General features: G+C 43.0%; 1 pseudogene; it reads left to right on the forward strand.

Annotated features, from left to right (window-relative positions):
- Nucleotides 1-10445: 10445 nt before the first annotated feature.
- On the forward strand, nucleotides 10446-15184 carry LOC121840025 (annotated as a pseudogene).
- Nucleotides 15185-22958: the final 7774 nt, after the last annotated feature.

The raw sequence follows: 22958 nt of genomic DNA on the forward strand, positions 1-22958 counted from the left end.
GTGGCTTGGAGCGACCAACTTTGCTAGAGTTGTTTTTCAATAGCATCGGTCTTAAGCGAGGTACTACCTTTTTTAATTAGATACAACTAACAGCTGGATAAGAAAAGCAATATTTCAGTCAGACCGTAGGGTCAGCGGCCTGCTGATTCATATTCTAAGAAAATTAACCTCTCTTCTGCTTTGTTGATAGCCTAGCATAGCATTAAGCCTAGCATTCAGCAGGCAACATTTTCACAAAAACAAGAAAATAATTCAAATAAAATAATTTACCTTTGAAGAACTTCGGATGTTTTCAATGACGAGACTCTCAGTTAGATAGCAAATGTTAATTTTTTCCAAAAATATTATTTGTGTAAGAGAAATAGCTCCGTTTTTTCCAAATTAGCTCCATAATATCGACAGAAACATGGCAAACGTTGTTTAGAATCAATCCTCAAGGTGTTTTTCACAATTCTATTCGATGAAAAATCATTCCTGGCAGTTGGTTTGTCATCAGAGGCAAACGGAAAAATACTGCAGCTGGAGATTACGCAATAATTGCGACGGAGGAAACCAAGCGACCACCTGGTAAATGTAGTCTCTTATGGTCAATCTTCCAATGATATGCCTACAAATACGTCACAATGCTGCAGACACCTTGGGGAAAACGTGGAAAAGGTAAGCTGACTCCTAGCTCCTCCACAGCCATATAAGGAGTCATTGCCATGAGGCGGTTTCAAAAAATGCGGCACTTCCTGATTGTATTTTTATCTGTTTTTTTTTCTGTAACATCAGTTCTGTGGCACTCACAGACAATATCTTTGCAGTTTTGGAAACGTCAGAGTGTTGTCTTTCCAAAGCTGTCAATTATATGCATAGTCGAGCATCTTTTCATGACAAAATATCTTGTTTAAAACGGGAATGTTTTTCATCCAAAAATTAAAAGAGCTCCCCCTATATCGAAGAAGTTAAAATCACATGATGCACACCGATGCCATTAGAAACACTTAACCTCTTCTATATTTTTTCTCCACAAAAAAACGCATAATTTCCACATACTGTATGTTTATGTTGGGGTGGTGCTGGAGATGATGAATATGAATATGAAGTTTTTTTTTTTTTTTACATATCCTTTTAAATGTGCTGAGAATGTGCCAAAATCAATTAACTGTCCTACACCCTTTCCAGAAAGTTGAGGGAAGGTTGTATGCAAAATAACCATTGGACAACCACACTCTCACCAAGCTCTAAGAAACATATTGGTTATCAGAACGTTACGCTCTAGCTGGGGTGTGTCTTAATAATATACAGTATGTATAATGCACTTATGCATTTCTTACATTTTTCCTAAATGGATGTGCAAAGGTAGATTGCAGATTTGAAAATATAAATAGGTTATTTATTTTCACGGGAAAAGGAAAATATGGTTCCAAAGTGAAATTGGATTGATGAGACAGACTGAAGAAACACGTGTGAGACCTTCAGATGCACCCTTGCTCCGTTCACATGGTTTATTCCCAAAGAGTGGCGGAATACGTATTATAAGTTATGGAATATCTCCATTCACGCCTTCTACTGCCTGGCATCTGACCAGCTGCTTCCAACCAGAATCAACAAATAAGTGTCACAAGGATTTCCACTGTGGTAGAGAACGGTGAAACAGAGGGGTGAGAGAGAAAGGGGAGGAGAGAGAGGGGCTAGAGAGAAGAATGGAGATAGAAAGAGGCAGAAGTAAAGGGAGAGAAGGTCTGGAGGAGTCAAGAGGTAGAGAAGATGGGAAAATCAATCACATCTCTTGACCACAATCAATAGCCACCACAAACCCACCAAGAGACAGACATATTGACTGTCTCCTATTGCTGTGTCTCCTGTCATTACACAATTACATCATGTGGTGCCTGGTGTTTACAGTTTACTGTACAGACACCAATTCAATCAATTGCAGATAAACTAGTGTGGTTTCACACCAGGTAAAACATACACCTTTATTTAACTAGTATTAGAGGCTGTTACTTTCACGGACACAGCACATTGACAGGAAACCACACCTGTCCTTAAAATACATCATATTCTGAGTGAGCCTATAGTGTGGTTTTCTTTGATCTGAAAATGTTTGTACCTGTATCTGTAAATGATTATGGTCTACTGTATACGGAATGAGATCTCTACCCTCTCCTAGTGACATTACACACCTGCTATTACTGTTGTCTACAGTATGTATGCACCACGATCAGCATTGCTGTTTACATACCCTCCAGATAAACACACACAAACACACAGACACACAGTTCTCTCCGTGAGTCTCCAGATCCAGGGGTCTACCCCCGGCAGCGGCAGCACACATGAAGCAGGGAGGTGAGGGCGGATGTCGCGGGGCCCCTTTGTGCTCTATGACACTGTGGGGCCCATTGAAGATCAAAAGCTTGGGGGGGAAGCAGTGGGCTCTGGTGGTCTAGTATAATTAAAACCTGGATGAGCCTGAGACACTCTAAAGGGATAATGAGACGTGGCAGACTCTAATCCTGCCTCATTATGTTGGGATGCAAGGGTTCAGTAACCAACACTTGTGTTAGAGCCCTCCCCTCTATACTGCTGATCTGAAGTATAGTCTTTCTGGGATACTGGATAACTTTTTGATCACTTTTGTGAGTGTAATATTCACTGTTAATTGCTGATTGTTTATTCAATGTAAACATATGTTTCCCATGCCAATAAAGCTCTTTGAATTAAACTGAATTGACACTTCCCCCCATACTGCTGCTCTTAGGTGTAGTGGTTGTGAGATACCTACCCCTTATAACTCTGCTCCAAGATGTAGTGATTTTAAAGCTGTAATTGCAACGGATACTATAATGTCATTTTCATGCATCATGCTTCAGAAAAGTTCTCTAAAACGTTATTAAAAGAAGGTCATTAGGAAAGGTTCAAAGGCAATAACATACTCAGCATCTGGTTCACACAGAGCGCTAGCTACAATAACTACCATGGGCCCTATGTGTAGCACTTGTGACCAAACACCAGAGAATATGAGGAATAGGTAAAATAGCCCTTCAGTGGATATGATAGGTGCATAGCCACAGCACTCTCTACTGGTAGAGGAAAGGACTGCATTCTTCCTCAGTCCTCAGTCCAGATATGTGCAGTACACGGTTCTGTTCAGTATAAAGTTCTGTTAATATTGTAAAGGGGAAATCATTTATTGCTGTATAAATGGGACACAATACTGAAAGAGTGTACCTATTAATGGTACAGTACTGCATTAAATATGCTGCCAAATATACACATAGGTAAACAACTAGTCAGCTTTGACATTGAGTAGCACTGCAGGTCGAAAGAGAGAGAGAGATCATCCAGCCAGCCTCACAATCCAATCCCCACGGTTGTCCCAACGGAGCACCCAGCCCTGAGCATGCAATGTCATTGTGAAGACAATGGAAGGACACCACACCTCCACAAGGTTGAACTCTGTGTCCTCGCTGCTTTATTGCTTTCTCTCCCGCTCAGGCTCTATCCCGCTCTGTCTCTCTCCTCCTCAGTCTCTCTCCTCCTCAGTCTCTCTCCCGCTCAGTCTCTCTCCCGCTCAGTCTCTCTCCTGCTCAGTCTCCATCCTGCTCAGTCTCTCTCTTGCTCAGTCTCTCTCCTGCTCAGTCTCTCTCCTGCTCAGTCTCCATCCTGCTCAGTCTCTCTCCTGCTCAGTCTCTCTCCTGCTCAGTGTCAATCCTGCTCAGTCTCTCTCCTGCTCTGTCTCTCTCCTGCTCTGTCGCCTAATTTGTTATTTATCTACCTCCCTCTTTCAGTCTTGCCTCTCAACAGTCTCACCCTGAAATGTTCCTGACTCTCAATCTCTTTCCTGTCCCAGTCTCTTTCTTTCTGGACTCTCGCTCTCTATCCTGCATTTATCTATTCCCGTCTCTTCATCTTTCTCCTATCTCTCCGTCCTTCGCTTTGCGGTAACCTGTATCTATTTTTCATTGGGTCCAGTTGTTATTATTCTGCACCCTCAGCCTTATTTAAGAACACATTCATTCTGACAATGACAACCCTGCTACAGCAGCTGTGCATCTTCACCAGTCTGCTACTGCAATCAATAAGTGCCAATTTTATCCTTGGGAACCTTGCATTGCGGCTCATCTGTCTCCCTTCTGTTTGCTCACTACCCTCCCATTGCCTCTGTTGGACATCTGTTAGCATGCTACATAACACTTTCTTGGTTTGACAGGATGACAGCTTCTATAAAGTGGCACAATGCCACTACCTGTCAAACAGAAAATGTAACAAAAATGCTTATCTGTGTTCGGTACATAAGGGAGAAATCACCACAATTTAGACAGCGATTTAGTCAGCCGAGAACATTGACAACAGCAGTAATGAAAGTATCTGCATAGACAATACTGTGCAGTCGACTTCATCGACCTGGCCAAGACATTCGACTCTGTCAATCACCGCATTCTTATCTGCAAACTCAACAGCCTTGGTTTCTCAAATGACTGCCTCGCTTGGTTCACCAATTACTTCTCAGATAGAGTTCAGTGTGTCAAATCGGAGGGCCTGTTGTCCGGACCTCTGGCAGTCTCTATGGTAGTGCCACAAGGTTAAATTCTTGGGGCGACTCTTTTCTCTGTATACATCAATGATGTCACTCTTGCTGCTGGTGATTCTCTGATCCACCTCTACGCAGACGACACCATTCTGTATACGTCTGGCCCTTCTTTGGACACTGTGTTAACAAACCTCCAGATGAGCTTCAATGCCATACAACACTCCTTCCGCGGCCTCCAAATGCTCTTAAATGCAAGTAAAACTAAATGCATCTCCGCACCCGCCCGCCCATCTAGCAACACTACTCTGTACGGTTCTGACTTAGAATATGTGGACAACTGCAAATACCTAGGTGTCTGTTTAGACTGTAAACTCTCCTTCCAGAATCACATTAAGCATCTCCAATCCAAAATTAAATCTAGAATCGGCTTCCTATTTTCGCAACAAAGCATCCATCACTCATGCTGCCAAACATACCCTCGTAACACGGACTATCCTACCGATCCTTGACTTCAGTGATGTCATTTACAAAGGAGCCTCCAACACTCTACTCAGCAAATTGGATGTAGTCTATTACAGTGCCATCCGTTTTGTCACTAAAGCCCCATATACTACCCACCACTGCGACCTGTATGCTCTCGTTGGCTGGCCCTCGCTTCATATTCGTCACCAAACCCACTGGCTCCAGGTCATCTAAGTCTTTGCTAGGTAAAGCCACGCCTTATCTCAGCTCACTGGTCACCATAGCAGCACCCACCCGTACCATGCGCTCCAGCAGGTATATTTCACTGGTCATCCCCAAAGTCAACTTCTCCTTTGTTCACCTTTTCTCTGCTGCCAATGACTGGAACGAATTGCAAAAATCACTGAAGCTGGAGACTTATATCTCCCTCACTAACTTAAAGCATCAGCTGTCAGAGCAGCTTACCGATCATTGCATCTGTACACAGTCCATCTGTAAACAGCCCACCAAACTACCTCATCCCTATTCTTTTTGTTTTTGTTCCTTTGCACCCCAGTATCTCTACTTGCACATTCATCTTCTGCACATTTATGACTCCAGTGTTTAATTGCTAAATTGTAATTATTTCGCCATAATGACCTATTTATTGCCTTTACCTCCCTAATCTTACTACATTTGCACACACTGTATATAGATTTTTATATTGTGTTATTGACTGTACGTTTGTTTATCCCATGTGTAACTCTGTGTTGTTTGTGTCAATTTGCTTTGCTTTATCTTGGCCAGGTCGCAATTGTAAATGAGAACTTGTTCTCATCTGGCCTACCTGGTTAAATGAAGGTGAAATAAAAAAAATAAAATAAAAAACATCTGAATTATCTTTATCCACTCAGTACTTGCAGTCTGAGTGTAGTATAGAGATGCCTGGTCTCAGACCCCAGTCAAAGTGGATGGGATGACAACTACAGAAGTTCTGTTTCCTTTAAAGAAATTGAATAAGGGTCATGCAGGAAACATTAATCAGGTTTTGATGTCCAGTGATTCTGAGATGTGTCCTTCAGTTATGCTGTCATTGGGTTTAGAGGGCGCAGTTCTCCTATCCAAGACACTCAAATGGCTTTGTAATACGATGACCAACATGTTCTGATCTGCACTTAATATTGTTCGGGCTGTACAGCTAAAGGTAATGGGTATGGGAAAGGCGTGGATGGTGCGGAGGGAGAATTGAGATTAGATTTCCAAATCAAATCATCAAATCAAATTTTATTTGTCACATACACATGGTTAGCAGATGTTAATGCGAGTGTAGCGAAATGCTTGTGCTTCTAGTTCCGACAATGCAGTAATAACGAGCAAGTAATCTAACTAACAATTCCAAAAAAAAACTACTGTCTTATACACAGTGTAAGGGGATAAAGAATATGTACATAAGGATATATGAATGAGTGATGGTACAGAGCAGCATAGGCAAGATACAGTAGATGATATCGAGTACAGTATATACATATGAGATAAGTATGTAAACCAAGTGGCATAGTTAAAGTGGCTAGTGATACATGTATTACATAAGGATGCAGTCGATGATATAGAGTACAGTATCAACGTATGCATATGAGATGAACAATGTAGGGTAAGTAACATTATATAAGGTAGCATTGTTTAAAGTGGCTAGTGATATATTTACATAATTTCCCATCAATTCCCATGATTAAAGTGGCTGGAGTAGAGTCAGTGTCATTGACAGTGTGTTGGCAGTAGCCACTCAATGTTAGTGGTGGCTGTTTAACAGTCTGATGGCCTTGAGATAGAAGCTGTTTTTCAGTCTCTCGGTCCCAGCTTTGATGCACCTGTACTGACCTCGCCTTCTGGATGACAGCGGGGTGAACAGGCAGTGGCTCGGGTGGTTGATGTCCTTGATGATCTTTATGGCCTTCCTGTAGCATCGGGTGGTGTAGGTGTCCTGGAGGGCAGGTAGTTTGCCCCGGTGATGCGTTGTGCAGACCTCACTACCCTCTGGAGAGCCTTACGGTTGAGGGCGGTGCAGTTGCCATACCAGGCGGTGATACAGCCCGCCAGGATGCTCTCGATTGTGCATCTGTAGAAGTTTGTGAGTGCTTTTGGTGACAAGCCGAATTTCTTCAGCCTCCTGAGGTTGAAGAGGCGCTGCTGCGCCTTCCTCACGATGCTGTCTGTGTGAGTGGACCAATTCAGTTTGTCTGTGATGTGTATGCCGAGGAACTTAAAACTTGCTACCCTCTCCACTACTGTTCCATCGATGTGGATGGGGGGTGTTCCCTCTGCTGTTTCCTGAAGTCCACAATCATCTCCTTAGTTTTGTTGACGTTGAGTGTGAGGTTATTTTCCTGACACCACACTCCAGGGCCCTCACCTCCTCCCTGTAGGCCGTCTCGTCGTTGTTGGTAATCAAGCCTACCACTGTTGTGTCGTCCGCAAACTTGATGATTGAGTTGGAGGCGTGCATGGCCACGCAGTCGTGGGTGAACAGGGAGTACAGGAGGGGGCTCAGAACGCACCCTTGTGGGGCCCCAGTGTTGAGGATCAGCGGGGAGGAGATGTTGTTGCCTACCCTCACCACCTGGGGGCGGCCCGTCAGGAAGTCCAGTACCCAGTTGCACAGGGGCGGGGTCGAGACCCAGGGTCTCGAGCTTGATGACGAGCTTGGAGGGTACTATGGTGTTGAATGCCGAGCTGTAGTCGATGAACAGCATTCTCACATAGGTATTCCTCTTGTCCAGATGGGTTAGGGCAGTGTGCAGTGTGGTTGAGATTGCATCGTCTGTGGACCTATTTGGGCGGTAAGCAAATTGGAGTGGGTCAAGGGTGTACTATACTATACATTCATTCATCCAATACTATACATTCATACCATTGTAAACAGATTAGCAATGTTAAAGCAGGTGCAGAGAAATGCTTATGTTTCTAGCTCCACCAATGCAATAAATGCGTAACGTGCAATATCAGAAGGTCAGAGTCTGGAGTATTTATACAGGATGAGCTATGTCGAGAAAAGATTATGTACATAAACTCATAAAATGTACATAAATGCACGTGATGTTAGAACGTTCTCTCCATTCCAGAATGTGATTGTTACGCAACAGTACATTTAATCCGAGCTGCCCTCAAACTGTTTTCAACAAGTCAATTTCAAATTATTTTCTAACATGTTTTTTATTTTCTAAAAACAGTTTGAATTGAGGTGTGTTCCGCCTCTTTCATTCACATAAAAGTAGTAATTTTTTATTTTGCGGACTAATTAATTTCTTTGACATTTCTGACCCGGACAAAATTCCCCAAACACTTCCCAATTGTTTGTGTAGTTCAAGTCTGCAGACATTTGCCCATCTCCCGTCCACATTTTCTGTCTGTTAAGGTTCCACATTTTCTGTCTGTTGCCTGCATCGCAGTCATAGTTGTTTTAGTTACCAATAATAACTCTAGCATAATATATTTGTGTATATTCCTTATAACCGCGGACACGCGAGGTAAAGTTACTCATTTCATAACCTTTATGGTGCTATACGCAATGCTTAGGTAGCTAGCTACATTCTTCTATTAGCTCTGGAAAACAATGCTAATTGCGCCAGAGAAGCATTAGCATGTGTTGTATTTTGAAGCTACCCAGGACTCCCAAGTGGAGCAGCTGTCTTGGGAGTGTCTTAGTGTCTTAGTCACAGTGTCTTAGTGCTAGAGGTGTCACTACAGACACCCATGTTCAAATCCATACTGTGTTTTTTTCAAAGTAAGTGCCTTAATAGTTTCTGTATGTTGTGTTATACCGTTTCTACTGTAGCTCACTGTGTGTGTGATGCATTATGTATTTGTGTAAATTCCTTATAACCGTGGACACGCAAGGTAACGTTACTCATTTCATAACCTTTATGGTGTTATATTCAATCGTGCTTATGTAGCTAGCTGCATTCTTCTATTAGCTCTGTAAAACAATGCTAAGGGCGCCAGAGAAGTATTGGCTTGTTGTATTTTTAAGCTACCACGGAAAAATTGAAAAATATCTTCTTATACCACTTGGTCGTTTTCTGAGTGCATTCCACAAAGCTGTTTATCATGTCCGCCTTATCCACTGGCCCCATTTTGAGGTTATAGTCAAGCACGCAGTCTGGTTTGATTTTTCTCTCTCCCGTCAGGTGGTCCACCTTCCCTGTGGCCGACATGGTTGCTGTATAGACAGTAGAGAGGACATTGTCATGCCACTTTACTGCCAGCTGTTGACATTTCTTATTTTGTATAACGGGTCATTTAGGATGGCAATAGCATTGTTGACGAAATGCAGGCATCGCAGCAGAACTAGGAAGCGGTCTTGGGAAAAGAGGGTGGCAAGAAGGGAGTTGCAAACATAGGATCTGTGCTCCAGTATTCTCTTAGGGAGTTCTTCTTTACTATCCCCATGAGAAGGACTGTCACCAGGAAGGTATACATTTCACTAATTGTGGTTGTTTAGCGATTATTGTTCATTTAGCGATTTTACCTTCCACTCCTGGCCCTCTCTTCTCCTGTAGCTCCAAGGCATAGCGATTGGTCTCCTCTACTATGTCTCATACCAGCTCCTCTGTCAGAAGCAACTTGAAGCACTCTGCCTCAGATGGAAATGGCAAGGGGCGTTGCACTCCAGGCTGGGACTCATCAAAGCAAACAGCAGGGCCAGGAGGGGTGAAATGGCTGGCGGCCTTCCAGCTACCACAGAACTCCTGTACTTCATCGACTGTCGGTCTGCCTCCATCACCACCAACATCTTCATGTGACCTGGGACTTCGTCAGTGGACAAGGGATCCTCAGATTCAGGGTTCTCAATGGCTACAAGGTTGGGGGGCAGCTCCTCACTGTCAGAATCTGATTCCTGACTTCCATACTCAGACTCATTGTCAGAATAGAATAAAAAAAACTTCTACCGCTGTAGAATGATGATCACACCCGTGTGTTGGTACATGTGAAAAGGTTAAACACTGTTTCCCATGCTTATTCAATGAACCATAAACAATTATTGAACATGCACCTGTGGAACAGTCATAAACCCTCTTAGGGATAGGCGTCCCGCTAGCGAAATTGCAGGGCACGCAATTCAAATAAATATTTGTGATATTAAACATTCGTGACCACACAATTATCTTACGTCATTTAAAAGCTTTAATTCTTGTTAACCTAACTGCGTTGTCCGATTTACAATAGGCTTTACAGCGAAAGCATACCATGCGATTGTTTAAGGACGAAGCCCCATATCAACATATTTTTCATCCATCACAGGCTTCTTAAAATCACAAATAGCGATTAAATAAATCACTTACTTTTGAAAATCTTTCTCTGTTTGCAATCCAAAGGGTCCCATCTACAATATGAATGGCCTTTTTGTTAGATAAATTCGTCCCAAAAAGTCTGTTTTGACACAAAGACAAAGGAGTCCAAAAAGCTACCTCTAAACATTGTTCAAACAATGCATCCGAGCATCCCCACTCAACCCAGAGGATTCCAGTACCTGGTTGACTTGGAGGGCTTAGGCCCGGGGGAGAGGTGCTGGGTCTCCACTAGGGACATCCCAGGCTTCATCTCTGAGTTCCAGCACCGGCAGCCCGGCACCCCGCTCAACCAGGTATGCACACAGGTAAGGGGGGGGGCTACTGTCACGCCCTGATCTCCACCTCTGGATTACCAACTTCTGCCTAACCTGAGCATGCCTGCCATCCTGTACTTTGGTCTCTGCTCTGGATTATCGACCCCTGCCTGCCTTGACCTGTCATTTGCCTGCCCCTGTGGTTAAAATTAACATTGTTACTTCACACAGCCAGCACTTGGGTCTTACCTTGATTCCTGATAGTTACTAAAGTTGCACTTAAACACTCATAATTTACAAAAAGTCTCAGACCACTCGAAGAACTGCCATGTGCGCCGTTAGATTTCTGTTCCCTTGCGAGTCACTTTATACACAGAAGATCTCTGCTAAATAAAAAATCAAGATGTTTGTTTTTCTCTGTGACCACTGATAACTTCAGAACGAAGTTAATAACTACAAACACAAAGTTGCCAGTGTCTTTGCTATTGTTACAGTTAAGCAAAGGATAACAAGATGATTCAAATTAAATATTAGATAACTGCATTAAAATATTAATTCAGTAGGCCTAAAGGCTACACACAGGGCCTTTGGAAAGTATTCAGATCCATTGACATTTTTCACATTTTGTTACGTTACAGCCGTATTCTAAAATTGATTAAATTGTTTGTTTCCTCATCAACCTACACACAATAGCAGATAATACATAGCAAATAAAGGTTTTTAGGAATGTTTGCTAACCTATTAAAAACAAAACGGACAAATTACATTTACATAAGTATTCAGAGCCTTTACTCATTACTTTGTTGAAGCACCGATGGCACCGATGGCAGTGATTCCAGCATCGAGTCTTCTTGGGAATGATGCTACAAGCTTGGCACACCTGTATTTGGAGAGTTTCTTCAATTCTTCTCTGCAGATCCTCTCAAGCTCTGTCAAGTTGGATGGGGAGCGTTGCCACGCAGCTATTTTCACATCTCCTCAGAGATGTTCAATCAGGTTTAAGTTCGGGCTCTGGCTGGGCCACTCAAGAACATTCAAAGACTTGTCCCGAAGCCACTCCTGCATTGTCTTGGCTGTGTGCTTAGGGTCGTTGTCCTGTTGGAAGGTGAACCTTCGCCCTAGTCTAAGGTAATGAGCGCTCTGGAGCAGGTTTTCATCAAGGATCGCTCTATACTTTGTTCCGTTCATCTTTCCTCAATCCTGACTTGTCTCCCAGTCCGTGCCGCTGAAAAACATCCCCCAGAGCATGATGCTGCTACCTCCATGCTTGGTGCCAGGTTTCATCCAGACATGACGCTTGGCATTCAGAAATAGTTCAATCTTGGTTTCATCAGACCAGAGAAACCTTTTTCTCATGGTCTGTGAGTATTTAGGTGCCGTTTGGCAAACTCCAAGCGGGCTGTCATGTGCCTTTTACTGAGGAGTGGCTTGAGTCTGGCCACTCTACCGAAAAGGCCTGATTGGTGGAGTGCCTCAGAGGTGGTTTTCCATCTGCAAGGTTCTCCCATCTCCACAGAGTAACTGCAGAGCTCTGTCAGAGTGACTATTATATTATTGGTCACCTCCCTGACCAAGGCCCTTCTCCCCCGATTGCTCAGTTTGACCGGGCGGCCAGCTCTAGGTATATTCATAGTGGTTACAGAGTGGTTACAGACTTCTTCCATTTAAGAATGTGCTCTTGGGGACCTTCAAAACTGCATAAATGTTTTGGTACCCTTCCACAGATCTGTGCCTTGACACAATCCTGTCTCGGGGCTCTACGGACATTTTCTTCGACCTCATGGCTTGTTTTTTTTCTCTGACATGCACTGTCAACCTTCTATAGACAGGTGTGTGTCTTTCCAAAAAATGTCAAATCAATTGAATTTACCACAGGTGGACTCCAATCAAGTTGTAGAAACATCTCAAGGATGATCAATGTAAACAGGACATACCTGAGCTCAATTTCGAGTGTGAATACTTATGTAAATAAGGTTTCAGTTTTTTATTTTCAATACATTTGCAAACATTTCTTAAAACCTGTTTTCGCTTTGTCATTATGGGATATTGTGTGTAGATTTCTAAGGATAAAAAAAAAAAAATTTAGAATAAGGCTGTAACGTAACAAAATGAGGAAAAAGTCAAGGGGTCTGAATACTTTCTGAAGGCCTATATACTGTATATCACTCATATTGAAATCAATTTCATGTTTAATCAATTGCTTTCTATTTCGCTATTTGTATGCTACTCTGTAATGTATTTGTATCAATATATTTAATGATGTGTAACAACATAGAAACAACATGTTTTTCTCCATTCCATTTTTTCTATTCAAGCCATTAGAATGTGCCTGTGCTCCTATAGCTCCTCCAAACAGCCTGCTTTGATGTGATTGCTAGAAGTCAACTGATGTTTTAGTAGAGGATTGATAGAACAATAATGCACCATTCATGACCAGTCCTTTCCCATTAATCTGTTGCTGTATTGATGTTTGGATGAGGTCTAACCAATGTTGAAGTTCATTGGTTTCAACGGACATGACACTGCAAATGTGATTAGTGGAAAGCTGAAATCGAAATCTAGGCCCTTGTCTTGACTTGAGAGAGTTGGTAAGAAGATTTGACAACAAGACAAAGCCACTGTCTTCTTTGGATGAAGAGATACATTTTTATAACATTATACATACAGTAGAGGCGATCACATCCTGATTGAGAGAAATGGAGAGAACTGTTGGCATTTATGCACTTATTCTAGACTTTTAGAGATAATGATCAAGACTCTATTTGTGAAAGCCTTTTTACTGAATGCATTCCATACAATCCTGTCTGTTAGGGACTTTAATATCTCTCAACCACACAAAACATGACCATGTGCAGACACACACACACGCACCCACGCACACACACACACACACACACACACACACACACGCACCCACACACACACACTCACACTCACACTCACACTCACACACACCAGGGCCCGGTTTCCTAAAAGCATCTTAAATAAGATTGTTCATTGTTGGAACTTTCGTAGGAGCTTAGTTAAATCTCCAAGCTGTTTCCCAAAACCATCATTACTAAAGTTGCTCTTGAAAACGATCAATCTTTACCAACTGCCTCGTAGACCTCTTGTAGAACAGCTAAGTGCGGCGTTCGTTTTTTTTTGCCCTTTGGCTTTATACACAGAAGACCTCCGCTAAACATAGAATCACATGGTTTATCCATCTCTGATGATGACAAATACAAAGTTGCCAATGTCTGCTATTGTTACGAACAAACAAAGGATAAAAATATGATTTAAATGAAAACCAAGGTAACCCCGTTAAAAGAAAAATACAGAAAGGCCTATGGTCTACATACATAGGCCAATATATTTCAATCATATTGAAATCACTTTCATGTTCAATCAATTGAGTTCTATTGCGCTAATTGTAGGCTACGCTTTGTAATTTATTTTTATCAACATATTTTATGATGTGTAACAACATTTGCGCAATGATGTGCGAAATCTGTGATTAAGTGCATAATTATTGGGTAATCATTAGAATAAGCCGCCTCGATATTTGACACCATAGGTGGTATTATCTCTTTTGGAGCTGATCGTCGGTATTGTAAAATAATTATAATGTTAAGGTAAGATCTGTATAGAGAAAGCTGATCTGAGAGCAGAGCTGCATTTCTTTCGATCCTATCAGTGTTGCCACATGCTCCAATGACTTACTTTGTGAACTTTCGACCCCATTCCCTCCTCCCTTCTCCAGACCATCTCTGGAGACCTTCTCCCATTCCTCAATTCCCTCATCAACTCATACCTAACCACTGGCTGCATCCACTTTCTCAGAGCGTTCTTCTTGACCCTAACATGTGAGGCTTCAAGACGGGTCACTCAACTGAGACTGCTCTTCTCTGTGTCACAGAGGCTGTCTGCTCTGTCCAAGCTAAAATCTCTATCTTCTGTTACTATTCTCCTAGATCTATCCGCTGCTTTCTACACAGTGAACCATCAGATCCTCCTCTCCAACCTCTCAGGGCTGGGTATCTCTTTTCTACTACTTTTCCCGTTCCCCCCTTCTGACAGCCAGGTGGTGAAATGCATCTCTGTGCCTGGCAGATATCTCAGCTTGGATGTCGGCCCACCACCTCAAGCTCAGCCTCGACAAAACTGAGCTGCTCTTCCTCCAGGAGAATGCCTACCTGCTCAAAGACCTCTCCATCACAGTTGACAACTCCACGCTGTTCCCCTCCCAGAGTGCAAAGAAGCTTGGCATAACCCTGGACAACACCCTGTCATTTTCTGCCAACATCAAAGCAGTGACTTGCTCCTGCAGGTTCATGTTCTACAACATCCATAGAGCACAACTTTACCTCACGTAGGAAGTGGCACAGCTCCTAATCCAGGCACTTGACATCTCCCGTCTGGACTACTGCAACTCGCTGTTGGCTGGGCTCCCTGCTTGTGCTATCAAATCTCTGCCACTTATCCAGAACGCTGCAGCCCGCCTGATGTTCAACCTTTCCATATTCTCCCATGTCATCCCGCTCCACCGCACACTCCACTGGCTTCCAGGTGAAGCTCGCATCCACTACAAAACCATGGTACTTGCCTACGGAACAGTAAGAGGAACTGGATCTATGCCTTGACACAATCCCGTCTTGGAGCGCTACGGACAATTCCTTTGACAGCCTTTTTGCTACATATACATACATTTTACATAGATATTTTACAATATTGTACCATTCAAATGTTTGGACACACCTACTCCCCCCCACTAGCTCTGACTTTGCTGATAGCTGCTTTATTGAGGAAAAATGTACATACGGCAACTGTAATATGTGGTTGTCCCACCTAGCTGTCTTATGATGAATACACTAACTGTAATTCACTCTGGATAAGAGCGTCTGCTACATGATAAAAATGTCAAATGTAAATGTTCTCTCAATATGGTGTTTTGGCAAACGCTTGTCAAATATCTGTCCATTGCAGGAACGCTGCATCGTTAAAACACTCGTAAGCCTCAGTTCCATAGCTATTGGGAAACTGGGCCCTGGTTTGAAGTCATGGCTGTCATTTTCTGCATTCTATGGGCAAATACATCCACAACTGGCTCAAATCATTATCAGGCCAACCAGAAAGCCATTACTGCAGTGATGGAGGAGTATCCCAGAGGGACAATGGATGGACAGTTATATGGATGACAGGTGATGAGGTGGGCTAGGGAACATGTAGGAAGGCTACATAGATTTCACTCTTTCTTGATTGTCAATACCAAGTCCAAAATGATCATGTTATGGTTCAGTTGGTAAAATCATTACATCTGACCTGGAATCAACGAGGAACAGTTCTTAATAAAAAGCTGAAAAGCTTCAGCTCAATTCTTGCTCCAACATAACAAGGAGACTGGAACGTTCTCTTCATGGAAGCTATTTGATCAATAGGCATGTCATAACACCTTTGTGCCACTTCCAATATACGCTATTGTTAGTGTCTCAGTTCAGCTTTATGCAGTCTTCGGGCATGACGAAGGATACCTTCAACTCTGCATCAGGTCAGGTCAGTGCTGCGTGGGTTGCGTAGGTTGCCAACACGGAAGGCACTATGGTATTTCAGTCCTACAGCTTCCAGATCTTTCTAGCACATCCCATGTCACTTGTATTAATGTAAACCAGTTAGTATTTTATCAAATCAAATCAAATTGTATTTGTCACATGTGCAGAAATCAACAAGTGTAGACTTTACCATGATATGCTTAATTACGAGCCCTTTCTCGACAATGCAGTTAAAAAGTAATAGATAAACAAAATGATAAAAACAAAACAGTTGCACAATAAAACAACACAATAAAACAACAATAACGAGGCTATATACAAGGAGTACCGGTACCGAGTCAGTGTACTGGGGTATGAGGTAGTTGGGGTGATTGATTAGAGGTAACATCTACATGTACAGACAGTGTGGTGAAGAAGGATAAACAGCGCCTCTTCAACCTCAGGAGGCTGAAGAAATTTGGCCTGTCACCCAAAACCCTGACAAACTTTTACAGATGCACAATCGAGAGCATCCTGTCGGGTTGTATCACAGCCTGGTACGGCAACTGCACCGCCTTCAACCGCAATGCTCTCCAGAGGGTGATGCGGTCTGCACAAGGCATCGGCGGGGACAAACTACCTGCCCTCCATGACACCTACAGCACCCAGTCACAGGAAGACCAAAAAGATCATCAAGGACAACAACCACCCGAGCCACTGCCTGTTCACACCGCTATCATCCAGAAGGTGAGGTCAGTACAGGTGCATCAAAGCTGGGACTAAGAGATTAAAAAACAGCTTCTATATCAAGGCCATTAGACTGTTAAATAGGCATCACTAATTCAATGAGGATGCTGCCTACACTTAGACCCAATCAATGGACACTTTAATAAATGTATCACTTTAATAATGTTACATATCTTACATTACTCATATCACATGTATATACTGTATTGAGACCCAATCACTGGACACTTTAATAAATTGATCACTAGTCACTTTAAACAATGCCACTTTAAATAATTCCACTTTAATAATGTTTATATATCTTACATTACTCATATCACATGTACAGTATATACTGTATTTTATACCATCTACTGCACCTTGCCTATGCCGCTCAGCCATCGCTCATCCATATACTTATATGTACATATTCTCATTCACCCCTTTATATTTGTGTGTATTAGGTAGTTGTTGGGGAATTGTTAGATTACTTGTTAGATATTACTGCACTGTTGGAACTAGAAGCACAAGTATTTCGCTGCACTCGCATTAACATCTGCTAACCATGTGTATGTGACCAATAGAATTTGATTTGATTTGATGTTTGGTTAGGTGATTGATTGAAGTACTATGTACATGTAGGCAGAGGATGAAAACCACAAAGTGAGTGTCGATGTTTAATTAACTGTTCACCAGTCTTATGGCTTTAAGCCCTGTAGCCAGGAGTGTATGTCACACACACTGACAATAAGACAAGAATTTTTAATGTATTTTTTATTTTACCTTTTTTTAAACTCGTCAAGTCAGATCATGCAATATAATTTGTACTGTCAAAGTGTCTTGCAGTGTCACAGCCAAATCAGTATCTTCACTCATTGTGATTTTCCATGTGTTTTAATGGACCAGTTCTGTAGTGTCAGGGGAGGACTCTTCGTGGCTTTAGTGGGGATGGATGTTAACAAGGATGGAGAACAGAGAGTCCTTGACAGTTGGAGTCTACCAGGCGATTTGGCAAGGATTTTAAAGCAGCTACTTGAATGTCAACAGGGAATTGGTTGTATAGTTGAATGTTTTTACAATCATGTACTACTACAGCTGTCACTTTCACTATGGGTTTATAGATATAGCTTTTTATAATACACTTAGTAAACAGTGAGAGTGATCAGTTTACATTAGTCTAATTGTGTCAGCAAGATTTTAAATGTTCCTATTCAACTTGGGACTACAAATCCTTGTGTGACCTAAATATCAATGCAATGTGAGCTCTAATACGCTGACAGAACATTTAAATACAAGGTAAGTTCGAGTTTATTTTACTGCCTACACAGCAAACATCACTATTTGGTTTTCCATCAGCTTCATATTGATACCAGTGTGGTGGCATTTATACTCTGGTAAAGCTGATTACACTCAAGCCACAAATATGCTTGCATATTTGCAAAAATACAACTTGTATTTGCAAAAATACAACTTGTTATTAACTACAACAACAACAAAAACATTTCTGAATGTTGCCTATACCGTCATGCGACACAAAAACCCACAAGCACTTGCAAATAGCGTCTGTCATAGTGCAAGAAAAAGCAGCTGAGGACAGGTATGTGGTATATTTCATTAGACATGGAGCCTTTGGGGAGCTGACGACACTGGAACTTTGTCACAGAGCATTGTTGACTCCTTTCTATAAAGCTAAATAAATAAAAAAGGTGGTTATCCCTGATGTGGCGGCCAAAATGTGAGCCTCAATAACAGCTGCAGTTTGAGACTTCTGATTTGAGTTTTATTCACCATGGAATATGCTACATGCCAATATACATTTTTTTATTAACATTCTTTATTTACTATACCTATTATGGTGTTCAAAGAAGGTATTTGTTTGTTTTCACAAAGGCATTTCATTATTGAATGACTGGCACATCTTGAATATACCTTCTGCTTCAGGAAATAAATATAAATTGGATTTAGGATAGAAACCAGTGCTTGAGCAAAAAATCCTGAGTACCAGAATGATGCCCATGAACAGCCATCTTTTAACATCTGTCAGTTGGCATAGAAACGGTGCTAGCGCTAAGGAGTGAAATGGAACATTTAGGGTTTGTGATGCATTTTATTTGTATGATGTGGAAAATATATTGTTGGCCTAGAACTGTAGACGTTATCTATATACAGTAGTATCTGAATTTATTTCCAATATTTGTCTTCTTCAGAGCACAGAAGAAGAACATTTGGAAAATAGAGAAAATATTATGTGTTTATGGGCTCAGATTTCTTTACCCAGTAGCTACATATGGTCCTGTCATGATCATAGAATAAAGTGTGTAAATTAGAGATATCAGTCTGTTCTTGAGTAAGGCACGTCTGAATTGAATATGTACACAGGTCAGGGAGGTGAAAACATTTTAGTGTTACATGTAATATTCTGATTCTCCACACCTTAGCACACTTTCACTCACTCACTCACTCACACACTCACAACCCGCAGTCCCCGCGGTTATATCCACGGTGCGAACATGTTTAGGATCATTATATAGTGTGTGGCTGGTGGGCGGGTGGGTGGCAGGCGGGTTGAATAAAGAGAAACAATTCCCTAAAAAATGATTATGCAATTTATATAGTCTACATTGAGGTTTTCCTTTCAATATTTAGTATTAGTGCATACGCCTAGGGCTAAGCTTTAGGGCTTAACTGTACACATGCCAAATGTGACTTGTTTCAGGAAACTAGGTGTATGTCTCGCATCACTACTTCACAGGAGAGGCATTTGAACGTAAACATTCATGTTTTATCTAAATGCGTGTCACGACTCCTACCAAAGGTGGCTCCCCTTCCTGTTCGGGTGGTGCTCGGCGGTTGTCATCACCGGCCTACTAGCTGCCACTGATCCCTTTTCCCCTTTCTGTTTATTGGTTTCACCTGTTTTGGGTGTACGCTGATTAGTCGGTTATGTTAGCCAGTAGGCCCGCCTGCTCTTTGTGCGGGATTCTTTTGTGTTGCTACTGTGCACGTTTGAGGTTAACGTGTTTTCGTTCGTGGGCTTTTCTCCTGACTGTTTGAGTCCCCGTGTTTGGGGCATTTGTTTTGTGTTTCGCAGGGTTGCTTATGTTCGCCGTGTGTGCAATTAAAAGCACTACCCTGTACTCTCTGCTTCCTGCTCCTGACTTCGCACCCACTACACACAGAGCGTTACAGAATCCCGCATCATACCAATGGAGTCAGCAGGAGCAGCTGCCATCCCCCTTCCCTCGATGGAGGAATGCGTCCTCCATCATATCACCGTCCTCCATCAGATAGGATTGGCTATGGATCAGATGATGGAGAGAATGGACCGATGGGAGAGGAGTGGTCTCCTCTCTTTACCTCCGGATCCTCCAAAGAGTCCACCTCATCCTCCCCCAGCATCCGGCTCCGGCGCACTTCGTCTTGCGCTCCCGAGGGAGAACGATGGTGCGGCGACTGGGTGCCAGGGGTTTTTGCTCCAACTCGAGCTGTACCTGGCTACCGTGAGACCGACTCAATCTGGGGAGGAGAGTGTGAGTGTCCTCGTCTCCTGCCTGACGGGTCGTGCTCTGGAGTGGGCCAACGCGGTCTGGAATGGCCCAGACTCGGCGAAGGAGCACTATCCAGAGTGCACCCGGGTGAGCGACTATTCCATCTTAGGCAGGAGGAGAGGAGCGCGTTGGAGTTTCGGACCTTGGCCGCTGGGGCTGGGTGGAACGACAGGGCCCTGATAGACCACTACCGGTGTAATCTCTGGGAGGACGTCCGCAGGGAGCTAGCGTGTCGGGACGCCACTCACTCCCTCGACGAACTGATAGACGTGTCAATCCGTCTGGACAATCTGCTGGCTGCCCGCGGGCGTTCAGAAAGGGTCCTGTCTGTTCCACCTCCTAGCACTCCCGCTCCCATTCCTATGGAGTTAGGGGGGCCGTGCCGAGGGGTACCAGAGGAGGAGGCTCCTCCTGCACCAGCTGTGGTCGGAGAGGACACACGGCCGACTGGTGCTGGAGGAGCCCGTCTGGGAGTCAAGAGGACAGGCAGAAAACTTCTCGGTCACCCCAGGTGAGTCAGCACCAAACTCACCCAGTTGGTCACATGTTTGTATTTATTTTTTTCCTTGACTTTTCTCCCTCTTCCCAGCATAAGGCGCTAGTCGATTCAGGCGCAGCTGGGAACTTTATGGATCACGGACTCGCCATCAAGCTGGGAATTCCGCTAGTGCCGATAGATCCCCCCTTCCCCGTGCACTCCGTAGATAGCTGGCCATTAGGGTCAGGGCTGGTCAGGGAGGCCACTGTTCCACTGGACATGGTAAAGCAGGGTAATCATAAGGATTCGTCTCTTCCTTATCGATTCACTTGCGTTTCCAGGGGTGCTGGGGGTTCCCTGGCTGGCTAGTCACAATCTCAGGATTTCGTGGAGACAGGGGGTTCTCCAGGGGTGGTCAGAGGAGTGTTCATGGTGGTGTATGGGAGTTTCGATCGGGGCCACGTCGGTGGAGAGTCCAGACCAGATTTCCACTGTATGCATTCCCCCTGAATATGCCGATTTGGCTATCGCTTTCTGTAAGAAGAGGGTGACTTAAATTACCACCTCATCGACAGGGGGATTGTGCGATAAATCTCCAGGTAAACTCTGCGCTTACCAAGAGTCACATGTACCCATTGTCGCAGGAGGAGACGTTGGCTATGGAGACATATGTCACAGAATCTCTGGGACTGGGGTACATTCGGCCCTCCATTTCACCTGTCTCCTCGAGTTTCTTTTTTTGTGAACAAAAAGGAGGGAGGTCTGCGTCCGTGCATTGATTATAGAGCTCTAAATGCCATCACGGTGGGGTTTAGTTATCCGCTACCTCTAATCGCTTTTCACGAGAGCACGGTTTTTCACAAAACTGTACCTCAGGAGCCCGTATAATCTGGTGCGTATTCGGGATGGAGACGAGAGGAAAAACGCGTTTAGTACCACATCGGGTCATTATGAGTACCTCTGTGCACCTTTCTTCCAAGCTACTCAATACGGCCCCTGCAGCCATAAGAAGTTAAATAAGAAAATAGTAACACAATAAAATAACTATGCGATATACAAGGAGTACCAGTACCGAGTCAATGTGCCAGGGTAAGAGGTAGTTGAGGTAATACAGCTGAATTCGGAAGTTTACATACACTTAGGTTGAAGTCATTAAAACTCATTTTTCAACCACTCCACAAATTTCTTGTTAACAAACTATACTTTTGGAAAGTCGGTTAGGACTTTGTCTATGACACAAATAATTTTTCCGACAAATTATTTAACTTATAATTCACTTATAATTCACTGTAATTCACGTACACTAAGTTGACTGTGCTTTAAACAGCTTGGAAAATTCCAGAAAATGATGTCATGGCTTTAGAAGCTTCTGATAGCCTAATTGACATCATTTGAGTCAATTGGAGGTGTACCTGTGGATGTATTTCAAGGCCTACCTTCAAACTCAGTGCCTCTTTACTTGACATCATGGGAAAATCAAAAGAAATCAGCCAACTCAGAAAAAAATTGCAGACCTCCACAAGTCTGGTTCATTCTTGGGAGCAATTTCCAAAAACCTGAAGGTACAGTGCCTTGCGAAAGTATTCGGCCGTATTCGGCCCCCTTGAACTTTGCGACCTTTTGCCACATTTCAGGCTTCAAACATAAAGATATAAAACTGTATTTTTTTGTGAAGAATCAACAACAAGTGGAACACAATCATGAAGTGGAATGACATTTATTGGATATTTCAAACTTTTTTAACAAATCAAAAACGGAAAAATTGGGAGTGCAAAATTATTCAGCCCCTTTACTTTCAGTGCAGCAAACTCTCTCCAGAAGTTCAGTGAGGATCTCTGAATGATCCAATGTTGACCTAAATGACTAATGATGATAAATACAATCCACCTGTGTGTAATCAAGTTTCCGTATAAATGCACCTGCACTGTGATAGTCTCAGAGGTCCGTTAAAAGCGCAGAGAGCATCATGAAGAACAAGGAACACACCAGGCAGGTCCGAGATACTGTTGTGAAGAAGTTTAAAGCCAGATACAAAAAGATTTCCCAAGCTTTAAACATCCCAAGGAGCACTGTGCAAGCGATAATATTGAAATGGAAGGAGTATCAGACCACTGCAAATCTACCAAGACCTGGCCGT

This window comes from Oncorhynchus tshawytscha, linkage group LG19, assembly GCF_018296145.1.
Source record: "Oncorhynchus tshawytscha isolate Ot180627B linkage group LG19, Otsh_v2.0, whole genome shotgun sequence".
Taxonomy (NCBI): Eukaryota; Metazoa; Chordata; class Actinopteri; order Salmoniformes; family Salmonidae; genus Oncorhynchus; species Oncorhynchus tshawytscha.